At 36.9% G+C, this 15,506-nt stretch overlaps 1 pseudogene; it reads right to left on the reverse strand.

Annotated features, from left to right (window-relative positions):
* The window catches only part of LOC120134267, a 30,692-nt pseudogene extending 15,474 nt beyond the window's left edge, over nucleotides 1–15,218 (reverse strand).
* Between the last annotated feature and the right edge of the window lie 288 nt (nucleotides 15,219–15,506).

Raw genomic sequence — 15,506 nt, forward strand, 5'->3', positions numbered from 1 at the left:
CATTACTTCAACCAAAAGACAAATACTAACTTCACAGTGTTGAAAATTTAAGTTTCAAGAATAAACTAATACTCTTTATGTTGTCATTGAACCTGCACTAAACCTATATGTTGTCCTTTTAAATGTTTATATAAGTGCTTACTTCTGGAATTTTATCTGATGCATTTTGTGAACAATGATATAATAATGACTTGGGTGAATACCGTGCAAGTTTGAAATATATTTGTCTTTGTTTTCACTGTTTAATATCATGTCTGTTTATTTAATGATTTATGTATTAATTTATTTTTAGCGGCCCGCTAAGGTGGATGCTCTACGTCGGGTTTTTCTTGCAAGACAGAGTTCACGCATCAGACGGCGTGCACGTGCCATTACGTCTTCGTTCACCCCAATAGTGCGAAGAATCTGTAAGAAAAATCCCAACTCACTTGTCATCGTTCAAGAGGTCTCCCCTATCGTTCAAGAGGCCCCTATTATCCCTCAAGAGTCCCCTCCCACCGTTCAAGAGGCCACTGTCATCGTTGAAGAGGTCCCTCCCAACATTCTAGAGCCCGATTCACACGGCGTAATATATCGAATTATTGAGAAGCCCCCTCACATGCCGGACATGATGGATGACTGTTGCCTTTCGTATAAGTTACCGGCCAGTACCATTCCGGCAGATGAAGTAGAGAGGAAATAACTACCGGAAACAATTATGGATAATACCCTTTAGGCTAAGACCGCAGTTGATTTTTATCTACATGAGTGGAGCCAAGGGTGTAACGCTGACATATACAAACTCAATGATGATATGCATGTGTTGATTGGACGGTCTTGGTGGGGTGTATTATTAGGGGTTGAAGACAACCACTATTTCGATGGGGGGGTTAGTCTTATATTTCTTCTTATATTTCAGTTTGATTAATTTTTTTTAAAATTTATGTAATTCACTAATATATGTCTTTTTTTGTAAAACAACATATTGATGCATGGGTGACACGTCTTCTAATTGTAAGGAAATTGAAGAAAAATATAAAAAAAATGCGATATACAATTATGCCGACGTCTTTTCATGTATTTCACTTGAAGAATCAACGACAGGAATCATATGTGTTGGCTAATGGACAAGCTAAACTTTATCCTACATGGTGGGAGGTCGATAAAGTTAGTATTTATTTGTTTAAATATTTTAAAGGTGTTCATAAATAAGTGCGCAATTTGAATTATTACATTTCGATGCAGATGTTTATCCCTATTTTGGAACGTACTCATTGGCTTCTCGTCGAGCTTCAGCTCCTATCCCTAAAGATAATAGTATATGACAGCATGATAAATTACATATCATTGTCTGATTTGAGAGATATTATTAAGGGATGGAGCTATCATTTGACTAAATTCTTGGATGTAATTAATTATTTGACTAATTCTGGAAACAAGAAGCCAAAGAAGTTCAATGTTATAGTTATCAGAGACGAGACCGCGCCACAACAAATGAAGGAAGCCAGAGGGGATTGTGGTCCTCTCGTATGCATGTGCTTGGAGCGTTTGACGACAGGAAGTACACAGTTTCTACCTCCCATCGATAGAGATAGAGGTGTAGTAGGCTTGTGGTTTCGACATTTTATGGCTAGAACAATATATGCGAGATGCTGCCTACCTGCATCCGCGTTATGAAAGTGTCCATAAATAATTTGTAAGTCAAATGCAAGTGTTGTTAAACATATATACTCTTTTTGGTTTGAAAATGTTTGGTTAAGTAGCTAGAATTCAATAATTTGCTGTTTGTAGGTTTTAGATGTGTAGAAAGTGTTGTTGATTCAATGTTTGGTTTCTGCAGGTTAATCCTGAAGTGAGCTGCGTGAAATGGATGTATGAGTGCAAAATTTGATTCAATAATTGATGAGAAAATAATTCTTATTATTATTTTTTGATTGTTTAATTGATTTGTAAAAGATGATTTGTAAATGTTGATTTGTTTAATTGATGTGTACATAATTATTATTTGTGCTTGTTTAATTGATTGAAATGTAATAGTTGATTTGTTGATTTCAATCTGCATTATGTTGAATGCAAAACAGACTATCGCAATGCAGAAATGACTATCGCAACGAGAGAATCGCAATGCGAAATGAAAATCGCAACGAGAGAATCGCAATGCGAAAATGAAAATCGCAACGCGAAACTAAATTCGCGTTGCAATTTTCATTTTCGCATTGCGATTCTCTCGTTGTGATTTTCATTTTGCATTGCGATTCTCTCGTTGCGATAGTCATTTCCGCGTTGCGATAGTCAATTCCGCGTTGCGATAGTCATTTCCGTGTTGCGATAGTCATATTCACGTTGCGATTTCCGCGTTGCGATAGTCAAATGAATGTCTAATAAGTGATAACAACTGAACATATCATAGCAATGTTCAAACTCAAGTTACTAATGTATGCCTAACTGAAAATGTTAAAAGTTCACACATAATATACACATAATACAACGTTTGCATTTAAAAATCACCTAAGTTAACAGTCCCAAAAGGTGAATCCGGTTGTGATTGGGATTTTGATGAGGATCCATATTTTGGTAGAGGAAAAGATGATTGTGATGGCACTGGTGATCCACATGTCAACCTTGTATGACCACTTTCCTTGCACCGACTACATGTCGATCTCTTCTTCTCTACACCCTTAGACGGTATACGATCATGACTTTTTGGTCGGCCAGGTAGCCTTCTGTTCATGGCTGGTGGCAAAACTGTTTGTAAGTCATCTGGTATGTCCCACTCAGAAGGATATGGAATAGGGTAGACAATCTCGACATAAGTCTGTCGATATACTTCTGTAGTGTAGCAATCCATAGCGTATGCGCTTGAATCATCTTGGTTTAGATGAAGAGCAACTTTTATAACATGGCCACACGGATAACCAGATGTTTTCCATTTCATACAACTACACGTCTTTGCATTTAGATCGACAAGCCCATTTAAGTTATTATCCAATACTTCAAACAAAGTGTTTGAACATGGTTCAACTCTCCATGACGTTAACTTCACAACACGTTTCGTTATCTTTTTTTCAGTCCATGGTGTAACACGATGTTCCAATGTTCCTGTAAATTTAAATAAATAATACTTAGTAAAATATATGATAAGTTACGTATTTAAAGAAATAATACCTACATGGTTTATTTTCTTGTAGTACCACTGTTGAATAGAGGCTCGAAAAAACTCTATTAACATAGTAATAGGTAATTTCCGGGAATGACGACTTAGAGCGTTGATTGATTCTGCACTATTAGACATCATGAAACCATATCTTGCTCCAAGTTGATGTACTCTTGACTATCTTTCAAACCCGACATCTTCTAGTGTTTAAGCACACTGAGGCAAAACGTCTTAAACATTTATATGCTTATTAAAATCCACTTCCCGATAAGCTTTTACAGCCTTCCAATATGTCCATTTGTGATTTTTTATACCAGCAGACCTTGATTTTAGATTTCTATACATATGAACACCACAAGTCCATGAAAAGCACTGGGAAACACCTTCTAACAGCGTTGTCAATTGAGTTTGCCCTATCGGATATGATTGTCAGATTGCTAATAGGACCTATACAATCCCTAAGATGCCCCATAAACCATGTCCATGAATCAGAGGTTTCAGATTTGCCAACCCCGTAAGCTATTGGCAGTATCCCATTGTTAGCATCCATGGCCACTACTAATAAGTTTACTCCAAGGTATCGACCTTTTAAATGTGCTCCGTCAACTATAATAACTGGGCGCATGCAAGTAATAAACGAACGAATCTACAAAATCATATACACAAGAAATATAATCATTTAAATGTGAAATGCATGTAACTAACAAAAATGAGTCAACAAAATTATATTAATTTACTAACCGCAGCACCAATGGCGATAAACAGCAACTCAAAGCGTCTATCTCTATCTGTTTTGATATGAGTTACCGACCCAGGATTTTTCAGGTTTAAATTGTGACAATAAGCCGGCAGTTGGGCAAACGATGCTTCTGGTGACCCCCTCAACAATTCCAAGGCATAACATTTGGCTCTCCAAGCTTGAGATATGAGATACTAATCTTGAACCGAGCATTCATGTCAGTTATAATTTCATGTCCCCGATATACCCTGCCATTCAAAAACATTAACTCAGCCAGAAATCCACCCAACACATTTTTGTTTTCCTGTCTATGGTGAGGAAAAACCTAGGTTCTTGAACATGTATGTTTATCAATAAAAGTCCTAACTTGAAACATTTCGTAATCTTTTATCCTCTTTGCAATCATACGCCACGTACAGTTTTTGTCAATCATACACCTTGTTTTGAAACGATCTTTGCTTGATTTGTTAACTTTTAGTTGATAGCCATCTTCCACACATTTCGTATACAAAGCTATCTTCAAGTCTTCCTTTGTATCAAAACAATCATCTTTCTTGATATGAATAATTTTTGTGTAACAATCAACTGCTATCTTTACCAACTCTTCTTCCGGTATCTGAAGTAATTCTGGCATATTCCAGTTATACTCCCGTGGCATTTTCTTCGGGGACTTTTCTTTGGGGATTTCTTCTTCTTCTTTTTCTTCTTCAGGGTTATATGAATTACAGAATGGATGTTCAACATGTTCATTTACAGTCGTAACTTCCTCCTCATTATCATCAACAACATCTTCCTCGGCAACGGCTGTTTCATCATTAAAATTCGGGTATTAACCACTATCAAAATCATTACATGCAGGGCCTGTTTCTTCTTTTGAAAAATCATCAAAATCTGAGTATTGACCAAGATCAAAGTCCGGGTATTGACCAAGATCAAATTTCGAATACTGACTAGTACTCACAATTTTTTCTGTTGGCTCATCATCGTCTAACTGGTCAATACGAAAACCAGAATTTGGTACTGAAAGTTGATTGGGATTTGGATTAGGGAAAGGTTGTGGGTTTTGAGATTGTGTTTGGTATTGGAAATGTGGTGAAACAATATTTGCTTGGTGATGAAATTGTGGTGGAACCATTAAATTTTGAGCACCATAAACTGGGTTGAAAAACTTAGTTGATTACTACCCGCTACTGACCCAACTTTACTACTTCTAGGTTCAACAACATACAATGTAACATCATCACTTGAAACACTAATGTAAGCAATGAATCGTTCAACATCTTCATTGTCGGTTAACAAATAAACTTTACCATTTCTCTGATAAGATAGCCTAAATCCACATAGGGGCTCTAAATTCAATTTATTTGCAACACGTAACATTAGAGTTTCATAAGTTAACTTTATAAATGACAGTTTTAGTTGAAGATTCATGGGTAAAGGCATATATTGTAAAACACCGTGAACATTCTCCCATGACCCTCCAAAACACAAATCTATCCAAACATGATCAACATTAGATGATTTCATTATTGTAAATTAATTTACTAAACAAATGAGCTGCGAAAATAAGACTTGTTGCTGGATGGGGAAGGATGTCGTTGGATATAGGAACGGATGTCGCCGGAGAGAGTGATAGATGGAGATGGAATGAATTACGATTTAGGGATTTAGGTTATGAGTTGTTGCTGCTGCGTAGTTATATACCCAAAACATTTGTGTCGCGAAACTAAAACCTGTTGCGAATTCAGAAATCGAGTTGCGAATTTGAAATTCAGTATTGCGATAGTCAGAATCGCGTTGCGATAGTCAGAATCTCGTTGCGATAGTCAGAATCTCGTTGCGATAGTCAGATTCGCGTTGCAATTTACATATTCGCATTGCGATTTACGTATTCGCATTGCGATTTACGTATTCGTATTGCGATATACGTATTCGCATTACGATTTACGTATTTGCATTGCGAATTAGAAAAATCGCAACGCGAATTTGGAAAATCGCAACGCGATAGTCAGAATCGCGTTGCAAATCTGGAAACTGATTTGCGATACAGGAGATCGCGTTGCGAATTATCGATCGCATTGCGATTTAGTTGGTCATTTTGGCAAATCCAAAAAAAGTTGGTTAAAATCGTATATTATAAGGCATTTTTGGTCATTGAGGTTATTTTCTCTATATATAATATGAAATGCACGAACAAAAAAATGTTAATATGTGATGCACAAAGGCACAAATAATAAAATGTGTGTATATTTCCTTAAAGGCACACACACAAAAACAATAATGGCCCACTTTGTGTTATAGTGCAATTGGTAGAGGACCAAGACATAAGGCCTCATATATGCAACCAAGGTCCAAGCTATCCGTTCGTTGTTCGAGGAAGTGCAAAGCAACACTGTCCTCTACCATTTGTTAAGAAACCCAAAACAAAACCAAATCCCATATCCCTAGTAAAGCAAATAAAATATGGGATCATCTTCAACCTCGAGAGCCTTTGGTGTTGTTCTCCACAGATTCACAAGTGGGGTTCCCTCGAATTCCTTTAGTGTTTCTCGAATGGCCTCCTTTCAAAGTTGTACGGTCCGCTTGACTCTGGAGAAGGAAATCACGAGTTACCCCTCTCAAATAAGGTTCTTTCGATCCTTTTTATTTCATAACCCTAAATAAACTCCCATATCTTCTTGTTGTTTTATGTTTTTCTATTTTGGTTTCCTCGTCGTATTTCTTGTGTCTTTTTTTTCTGGGTATTTCTTTTGATACTCATCGTCGTATTATTTTTTGCCTTCCCCCTGTTTTGAATCGTTACTAGGGATGGCAGAATGACCCGAACCCGACGGGGAAACCCAAAACCCGGTCAAGTTTAAGTCGGGGGCAAGGTATCCTTTCCCCACCCCGCCCCGATTATATATATATATATATATATATATATATATTTTATATTTTTTATATTAATTATATATATAATTTTTTTGGGTTCGGGTATAATATTTCGGGTCAGGTTCGAGGACGGGGACGGGACAAAAAAAATCCCTGAGGGGGATAAGGTCGGGGTTGGGGTCAGGGATTTATTTCGGGGATGAAGATAGGGACGGGGCGAGCAAACCCGCCCCGTTGCCATTCTTAATCGTTACATGCGTTTTATAATACAAAATATACTATTTTTAGTTCAATAGAGTCCTAATAAAACTAGACTCATTGCTCGGTTGTTGCATGTTTGTTGGTGTGGATGCCGAACTAGACGTCGAAAAATATACTATTTTTATATTTTATCTTTGTTTTTGGTATTTTAGTTTAAATATGTTTTAGTATTTTAATTAGGATTTAGAATATTATTTTTTAGGTATTTTAGTTTAAATAGTTTTAAGTTTTTTAATTAGGATTTAAGATGATTTAGCTTGTTTTTAGGAATTTGAAGGCTATAAATACCCTCTCAGTGTAAGCCTAGAAACATATATCTCTCATCTGAGAATAAAATTTTCTTTTTCTCTCTAGCTTTCTCTCTATTTTTCACATACTTTTCAATTATGCTAATTATGACTTTGGTCATGCTTAGCTAATTTTCTCTCAAGTCTAAGACTGAAGCGAAGGCTCAATTCCAAACGTGAGAATTGTAAGGTACTTAAATCGCTTCGGATTTTTCTCTTTATTTTCTGAGCTTACTTTTCAAATTAAAACATTTTGACATTAGTACGGATATTGTTATGGTTAACGTTTGAAGAATGATTTGCTTATGAAGTATATAACTTCCCGAAAACACACTTAGCAAAATTGTTTGCTAAAAACTGAGATCATAATCAATTATTGTTGAAACGACAAAATCCGAGTTGGCAGCGAAGAATTGTCCTTGTAAGCCGACGTGAATCTTGAAGTAAAAATCTGTTTCGAGGATCCGAGGAATTTGAGGCAAAGCTGAAGTTTAAGGCTACTTTCACTATATGTTTCTCTTTATTTCAATCTCTTTAATTTATTTATTTAATTATTTTTCTTTTATTTAATTCTATCTTTTATTTTAAAAATAACTTTTAAAAATCCCCTTTTTATATTTATTACTATTAATATTTATTATTTTATTATTTTTCTTTTTTTATAATTATTTATTTTATTATACCTTTTCAAATTTATCTGGAATTCTATCTTTTCCTGAAATAAAGAATTTTTTTATTAAATCATAAAAATTGTCATGTGGATCGACCCTGCTTCTGTATACTACCTTTTCTTTTATATTTAAGACGGCTATCAACCCAATCTAGCTTACTATTGGAGGGTCCCCATTTTGACCATGAATTAACCAAGGGAAACAAACAATGGCAGCAGAGCCAGAGCCAATCTCCCAGAGCTTCGGCTGCGATATTGTTACAGCTGCTCACGTTGAGCTACAACAAAAGCCGTGAGCTCATCGGAGAGAGGTTCAACATTTCGAGAAGACATCCTACCAGATAGAGAAGCCTACAAGAGAGGATGCTCAATATTTTTAGGAGAAAAATTTGTACTTATAGGTGATAACACCTTTTGTTGTTACTGAAATTGATTGAGAACAGCAGACTTATGAGTCAGAGAGAAAATGCCAGTGGCCATCAATTAATTCGAGTACCGTGGTGATGCTCTCAAAAGAAAAGATATCATCGAGGTTTGATAGGGTCAGGGTCTTCATTCGACCAGATCGATTAAAAGAATTAGAACTCATCAGATGATGGTGTTGCACATCAAAATCAGGCAGCAAGTTGAAGTCTTCGGCTTGAATGTCTCTTACATTAAGAGAAAATCACAGCCGACTAGATTGAAGATTGCTTCCAGGAAGATGCAAGGCCGGAACATTCGTTGTGGCTAACCAACACTTCAATGAGATATGTCGTTCATGGAGAGAGACATGAGTGGAGTGAACGGTGATGGTGACGTTATCAATACAGATGAAGGTGATCCAGGCATGAGACACATGGCAACGGCAAAATCTATTGTTGTAGCACAGGAAGTACTCGATCGAGGAGAAGGAACACCAAAACCAGTAGAGACATACAGAGGTCGGAGTTCCTCAGGTGTATGAGCAAAGAAGTAGACTTTCCTAGCACAACTATGTTGAAAAATAAAGCATGAGCGGCTGAAATAATGGGGCAGCAATATGGAAGCATTATTGGATGGAAAATTTGGTCAAATTTGGCCACCAAATTGTTGAATTTATGTAATGGGTAAATGATAAATTTAGTCATTGTAATTTAGGGTATTTATAAGATTAGTCCTTAAGCTTCAACTATAAATACCCTATCTCATTTAGCTTCAAAACCATCCCAAAAGCATTTTAGCTTTCTTCAATTACTAGAGAATTTAGAGAGTTTCTTGAGAGTTGTTTTCTCCTTTTATCAAGAGAGAATTATCATTGTTTTCTCCTTGGTACATAGAGAGAGGAGAGAAGTTGTAATTCCTATTTTCTTATAGTGAAATTCTTCTACAGTTGCCTGTGGTTTTTACCCTATATTATTTAGGGGGTTTTCTACGTAAATTTTGTGTCTCTTTTATCTTCATTTTTATTTTCTCAAATTATCAGTTACGATTTTGCTCTATCCGATAGTCGTCTTCCGCAACAATTGGTATCCGAGCTAGATTAGAGTGTGTAATATATACTTATTGTCTTTGTGGTTTCCACCAAAAGGTGGATCCTCCAACATAAGAAAGTAAGAAGGTATTACCCATTCTTTGAAAGTTCCAGAGAACTATTCCTGATAGTGAAATAGTGGGAGCTATCCATAATAGAAGCTATGGCAGCGAAATTTGATATTGAAAAGTTTAATGGGAGAATTTCTCATTGAAATTGAAGATGAAGGCCATCCTGAGAAGACAGTTGTCTAGCAGCTATTAGTGAAAGGCCGGTAGATTTCAAAGATGACAACAAATGGATCGAAATGGACGGGAATGCTATAGCAAACTTTCATCTAGCATTAGCAGATGAAGTATGTCAAGCATCGAGGAGAAGACAGCTTAGGAGATATGAGATCATCTCACCAAATTGTACGAGGCCACATCGTTGCATAATAAAATTTTCCTTAAGAGGAAATTGAACACTCTCCGGATGTCAAAATCTACTTCAGTGACAGAGCACTTAAACACGCTGAACACTCTATTTTCTCAGCTTATATCCTTAAGATGTACTATATGAGAACAAGAACGTGCTAAACTTCTACTTCAAAGTCTACCTGATTCGTATGATCAACTCATCATCAACTTGACAAACAATAATGTCACCAGTCTAGTCTTCAATGACATTGCAGCTGCTGTTCTACAAGAAGAAAATCGGCGTAAGAATAAGAAAAATAGACAAGTAAATCTGCAACAAGAAAAAGCATTGACAACGATGAGAGGGAGATCAACAGAACGTGGCCAAAGTAGCAGTCACAAACATGGTAGATCGAAGTCGAGGAGCAAGAAGAATTTAAAGTGTTACAACTGTGGAAAAAAGATCACTTGAAGAAGGATTGTTGGAGTCTAAATAAAAACTCCAATCCACAAGGCAATACCGCAAACACTTCAGGTGATGGAGATGCTCTATGTTGTGAAGCGTCAACCACCGTGGAAAGTAGAAAGAGATATGCAGATATATGGCTCATTGATTCAGGAGCAACATATCACATGACCTCGAGAAGATAATGATTTCATTATTATGAACCTGTCTCAGGAGGATCTGTGTATAGTTGCAATGATCATGCCTTAGAGATTGTTGGCGTGGGAACCATCAAATTGAAGATGTATGATGGAACAATTAAAGTTTTTATAGATGTGCGGCACGTGAAAGGCCTGAAGAAAAACTTATTATCCTATGGATTGTTGGATGATAATGCACGTAAGATTTAAACACGAAAATGAATCATGAAGGTATTTCGTGGAGCGCTTGTGTGCTGAAAGGTGAAAAGATAGTTGTAAACTTGTGCATGCTAAAGGGAGAGACTTTGCTAGAAGCATAAGCCTCTGTTGCCTCATGTAGTTCAGATTCTGCAATGCTATGGCATCAAAAACTTGGACACATATCAGAACAAGGAATGAAAGTCCTTGTGGAGCAAAAGCTACTTTCAGGCTTAACAAATGTATCACTTACTTTGTGAGCATTGCATAACAAGTAAGCAGCACCGGTTTGAAATTCAACACGTCAAATTCTAGAGGCAAAAGTGTTATGGAATTGGTTCATTCTGACGTATGTCAAGCACCAGTTACATCCCTAGGCGGAGTAAAGTACTTTGTCTCATTTATTGATGACTACTCCAGGAGATGTTGGGTGTACCCTATTAAGAAGAAGTCACACGTATTTTCAACTTTCAAAAACTTCAAAGCGCGGGAGGAACTTGATTCTGAAAATAAGATCAAGTGTTTCAGAACAAATAATGGAGGAGAATACACAAGCGAAGAATTTGATAACTTTTGCAAGAAAGAAGGCATTAAAAGACAGTTCACAGTGGCGAACACTCCTCAACAAAATGGAATGGCAGAGCGGATGAACAGAACCTTGTTAGAAAGAACAAGAGCAATGTTGAGGAATATAGGCCTAGAAAAATCATTCTGGGCAGAAGCAGTCAATACCGCTTGTTATTTGGTGAATCGAGCTCCATCAACTGCAATAGAGCTGAAGACATCAATGGAGATCTGGACTGGTAAACCAACTGATTATTCAAACCTCCATGTATTTGGAAGTATTGTGTATGTGATGTACAACTCCCAAGAAATTTCAAAGCTAGATGAGGAAATGCAAATTCTTGGGGTATGCTGATGGTGTAAAGAGGTATCGCTTGTGGGATCCCACTGCTCGCAAAGTGATCATTAGCAGGGATGTTATCTTTGTAGAAGATAAGCTACAAAGAAAAGAAGAAGATGGTAGCGCTGAAAAGTCAGAGACTACACAGATACATGTGGAAAATGAGGTTGAACAAGGAGATTCTTCTGAAGCAGAACCAGCACATGATGAATAAGAACCAGAAAGTTCTGAAGCTCTAACAACTCATCAATCAGATCGTGTGAGAAGACATCCCAATTGGTACTCAGTTTATGTTATAGAAGGAAATGTTGCAAACTACCTTTTAACAGAGGACGGTGAACCATCAACACACTAAGAGGCAATAAACAACTCAGATGCTTCACTATGGATGATGGCGATGCAAGAAGAAATTGAATCCCTTCATAAAAATAATACATGGGACCTTGTGCCACTACCACAAGGAAGGAAGCCAATTGGTAACAAACGGATCTTCAAAATCAAGCGAAATGGTGATGATCAAGTTGAGAGGTATCGTACAAGACTGGTGGTCAAAGGATATGCTAAAAAAGAAGGTATTGATTTCAATGAAATATTTTCTTCTGTGGTTCGACTAAAAACAGTTCGAGTAGTCTTGGCAATATGTGCTACATTGAACTTACATCTAGAGCAGCTAGATGTTAAAACAATTTTTCTTCATGGAAATCTTGAAGAAGAGATTTACATGCTCCAGCCTAAAGGTTTTGAAGAAAAAGAAAAGAAGAACTTGGTTTGCAGGTTGAACAAATCTTTGTACGGTCTAAAGCAGGCGTCGATGTGTTGGTATAAGAGATTTGATTCCTTCATTATGTGCCTTAGATACAATAGACTTAATGCAGAACCTTGTGCTTATTTCAAGAGGTCTGGTAATAACGATTTTGTTATATTGTTGTTGTATGTGGATGACATGTTGGTTGCAGGACCCAACAAAGATCATATTGAAGAATTGAAGACACAACTGGCTAGAAAATTTGAAATGAAGGACTTAGGATCATCAAACAAGATTCTACGGATGCAAATTCACCGAGACAGAAGTAATATGAAGATTTGACTTTCACAAAAGAATTACTTGAAGAAAATCTTGTCAAGATTCAACATGCAAGATTGTAAGTCATTTCTACCCCTCTTCCTATTAACTTCAATTATCCTTCAGTATGAGTCCTAGCAGTGAAGAAGAGAGGATGGAGATGTCTCGAGTACCGTATGCATCAGCAGTGGGAAATTTAATGTTCGTTATGATATGTACAAGACCAAACATTGCACAAGCAGTGGGAGTGGTTAGTCGGTACATGGCAAATCCATGCAAAGAGCATTGGAATGCAGTAAAGAGGATTCTGAGATACATCAAAGGGACCTCAAATATTGCATTATGTTACAAAGGATCAAACTTACTAATCAATGGGTATGTAGATTCTGACTATGCATAGGATTTAGATAAAAGTAAATCTACTACAGAATATGTGTTTAAAGTTGCTGGTGGAGTTGTAAGTTGGGTTTCAAAATTGCAGTCAGTTGTGGCTACATCCACAACAGAAGCAGAATATGTACCAACTACACAAGCCAGTAAAGAAGCAATTTGGTTGAAGATGCTTTTGGAAGAGCTTGGGCATAATCAAGAGTATGCCTCTCTATTTTGTGACAGTCAAAGCGCCTTGCATCTAGCAAGGAATCCAGCATTTCATTCAAGGACAAAGCACATACGAGTTCAATATCATTTCATTCGTGAAAAGGTGGAATAAGGGACGGTAGATATGCGGAAAATCCATACCAAAGTGAACATAGTAGATTTCTTGACAAATGTGATAAATGCTGATAAGTTTACTTGGTGTCGATCCTCTTGTGGCCTGTCAGAGACATAAGCAACATAATGGTACAAGGTAGAAAGAATGATGTGAAGATATGATTGTTCCAATCAAATCTTCAAGTGAGAGATTGTTGAAAAATAAAGCATGGGCGGCTGAAATAATGGGGTAGCAATTTGGAAGCATTATTGGATGGCAAATTTGATCAAATTTGGCCACCAAATTCTTGAATTTATGTAATGGGTAAATGAAAATTTTAGTTATTGTAATTTAGTGTATTTATAAGATTAGTTCTTAAGCTTCAATTATAAATACCCTAGCTCATTTAGCTCAAAACCATCCCAAAAGCATTTTAGCTTTCTTCCAATACTAGAGAATTTAGAGAGCTTCTTGAGAGTTGTTTTCTCCTTTTATCAAGAGAGAATTATTATTGTTTTCTCCTAGGTACATAGAGAGAAGTTGTAATTCATATTTTCTCATAATGAAATTCTTCTATCGTTGCCTGTGGTTTTTACCCTATATTATTTAGAGGGTTTTCCACGTAAATTTTGTCTCTTTTATATTCATTTTTATTTTATCAATTTATCAGTTGTGATTTTGCTCTATCTGATGGTCGTCTTCCGCAACAAACTTGTATCATCCTTGCACAACGAGTCCGATACTGAGCAGGATGTAGCCAGCATTCAAAAACACCATAAGCATATTCGCACATATCTCCTCGCCGACATGCCCCATTGCGAAAATCAGGGCAAGGAACACAACTGTAATGGAACTTCCAAGGATCCCTTCTTCGAGCGTTCTTCCCAGGGTGAGCAAACGGGCACTCGGTCCAATCATGGGAGTAGGCACGTGAACAAGGCCGCACCTTGAATGAATACATCCGAAATTCATCCGTTGAATAGATGCTGTTATTAATATCTGGAAGAGACGGATCAATCGGGTAATCTTTCTTCTCTGTTGCCAAAGAAATAGGAGCATCACTCGGCCTCAACTTCGGGGAATCTGAACCAGATGGCAGTGAACCATTTTCCTGCAAACGCAATAGAGGAGGGGAGTCGGAATTTGCCATGGCTGACACCCTTGAATTCAAATTGAAACAGGAATTCTCAGTCACAAGTAGTTCTTCAAGGGTTAATTTCCCATCACGAAGCTTTGGAGGAACAGCAATAACATCAATAGGAAATTACCATTGCCATCAACCATATTACATCGGCCCCAGCAGCTAAAAGCAGCTTCACAACATCGATAACATTAACAACCCCCACCAGATGCAGCGTGAAGGGCAGTGCTTTTGTCACTGCCACATACACGGTTAACATCAGCATCAGAAGACGAAAGGATCAGCCTAATAACTTTGATGCTACCGTACATAGAAGCAACCATGAAAGGAGTTCTCTCCTCATTAACCATCTGCTTTGATCCCTTTAAACGACTATACCACAATCCAACCTCATCAACACCGGAAGGATCATGCTCGATCGATCGTTTAAAGCTCTCAACATCATTATTATCAGCAAGCTCAAGCAAACTCGCAAAAGTTTCTTCAGTCACTACAGTTGAGTGATTCATATCTGCACTAGGATGTCTGCTATCATCAAAAGAAGTATTCGATGATATCAGAGTCGGCTTCGGGTTTAGCCGCTCCCATCCACAGCACATGCTTTCATTTGATAAGAATCCAACTGAGATTAAAAAAATGAAAAAGCATCCATTAGAATCAACACCCGGAGACAGTTCAGTTCCATAAATATGATCAAATATTCCATAAGATATTATTCAAGAAAAAACACAAAATAAATTAGAACATAACAAATAGATAAATCCACATGGGACTCTCTAAGATATTAACAAGAACATATGAACCCAAAACAAATTGTGAAAAATTTTGGATTTAGAACAACAGTGAAATTAACAGTAAGGTATTCCGTATTCTTTTTTAACTTTGATTCGAGTCAAAAGCATAAATATCACTCAAAATACACACTCAGTATTATCATTAAAATTTACAAAGACTCTTCAACAGATTTTTTCAATAGTCATAACTAGCAAACTAAAATAACTTTGAAA

This window comes from Hibiscus syriacus, unplaced genomic scaffold (genome assembly GCF_006381635.1).
Source record: "Hibiscus syriacus cultivar Baekdansim isolate YM2019G1 unplaced genomic scaffold, ASM638163v2 tig00001802_pilon, whole genome shotgun sequence".
Taxonomy (NCBI): Eukaryota; Viridiplantae; Streptophyta; class Magnoliopsida; order Malvales; family Malvaceae; genus Hibiscus; species Hibiscus syriacus.